Here is a 1,869-nt window from a genome sequence, read left to right as displayed (position 1 = left end):
AAGGGGAGAATCTACCTAAGCTGAGGAGAACCTGAGGAGCCTTCTCTCCTGGCACATCTCCAGCAAAGACTGCCAAGATGCCTTGGCCATGGACCAGTTAAGAGGGACTCAGCTGGACTTGGCGTGGCCTGCAAAGACCAGTGAAAGGAGGCCAGAGCCGTTCTGAGAGGTGCAGGAATTTGTCACGGGGCTCAGCTGCAGCTGTACACTGAAAGGGGACATTGCTGTGGGAGAGAGAGAGAGATGCTCAGTGCTGCAGACTCGGTGAGTATGGGCAAGAGCTGGACACACAGGATAGGAATCCTCCTGATGGCACTTCTGAGTGATTAGAAGGAACGGTACAATTGGTTTGTGGGACTGGGAAAATGGTTGCTAAGACCTGTTACCTGTTCACTTAAGGGGGGGCAGGTAGAGAAATACCACAATAACCATAGCCTGGCGTGTGGCCAAAATGGAGTAATTGGTGGCACCCAGTGAAAGCCCTCGCCCACCTTTGAAGAGGAAGAGGTGCAACTTCTTGACTGAAAGTATGAGGAACTACAGGGGTCAGAGCTGTTGACCTAAACATCTCAGGAAGGTGTGTTGGCTGTGGCCAAATGAGCGAGGGTTCACCACTTGTGAGGACAGTGGGTACCAGCTGAGCATACAGGTCCTTGGGTGGGCATGGGCTGAATTGAGGAGAGACCACAGTGGGCACCATGCAGCCCACTCCGCAGCTTGTTGTGAAAGGCCAGTGTCTCAACAGTGGGGTCTAGACTGTGTGGATGAAGTAGATGAGCTAAAAGATCTGATCTGTAGGGCGTGAATGACCTTGCTTAATAGGAGAAGAAGGTGTCACAACACCATCTGCACTCTACTAGTAAAAGGAAGCTGAGGAGTATCCAAGATGTGCTTTGAGAGCTGGGAAATCTTGGCAGTTAATGCTGCTGTGCATCAGGGGTGGCACCTGCATAAGCAGGTTGCTTTGGGGCAGCAGTGCAGGTTTGAAGCTGATCCCACTATGACCTCCATTCACTGCAGGCTGGCTCAGTGACAGAGCTGCCCTAGTGCGTATGAGCTTGCCTCCTGTCAGAGAACACTACTCGGGCAGTACCACTTGTGTGGTGGGGTGTTTGGTCCAGAGAAGCTGGACCCAGCCTCCCCAGGCTGCAGGCAGTGTAGATTTGGAAGCCAGTAATTGTTTCAGTCCCCTGTTGAGCCAAAATTCTTGCTAACACCAACACAGCCAGGACATATGGTAACTGTGCATTTGTGAATTATGGGCAGCAAACAGAGAGAGGGTCAGTGCTGGGTCAGGACGTCTTTTAATGACTCTAGTTAATGAAAAAGGCTATGAAACTGTGCCTCTGGTAAGGGATCAAGGATAGTTCCTCTGAGTCCTGAAGTCACTTGTTCTACTTCATAATGAAGACTCAAGGCTCATCTTTAGAGGCATTGACCCATTAAACTGCCCCACACTGTCTGGGGAGAAGGCATTGTACAGACCACTGAAGACCTAAAGGTGCCTTCAGCAGTAACTTGGATGTCGTCCACAGGTCTGGTGAAGGGAGGCAGTGGTGCATGCCTCAGTACAAAGTAGAACAGGCTGAAAGAAATAACACCGTGGCAGGTGCAGACACTGTCATGAGAGGACAACACCTTGGATATTGTGGTCTGGTTTCCATACTCGGTTTTAAGAAGAATTGGCAAGTGGCAGTGGAAGCAAAGAGCAGGGGTGAAGGGCAGGAGACAGCATTTCTACTGCGTCAGTAAGCAGCACTTGAAAGTGCCGGCTTCTGGCTGACACCGAGCGGTCTTGGAAACGGTCGCTGCAAAATAGGTCCCTCTCAGCCTGTCTGCTCTGCTGAGATGGCTCAGGGCACACTCAGA

This window comes from Empidonax traillii, unplaced genomic scaffold (assembly GCF_003031625.1).
Source record: "Empidonax traillii isolate 1590-97213 ecotype Southwest subspecies unplaced genomic scaffold, ASM303162v1 scaffold16:size2589160, whole genome shotgun sequence".
NCBI lineage: Eukaryota > Metazoa > Chordata > Aves > Passeriformes > Tyrannidae > Empidonax > Empidonax traillii.
This window is presented reverse-complemented; position numbering follows the sequence as displayed.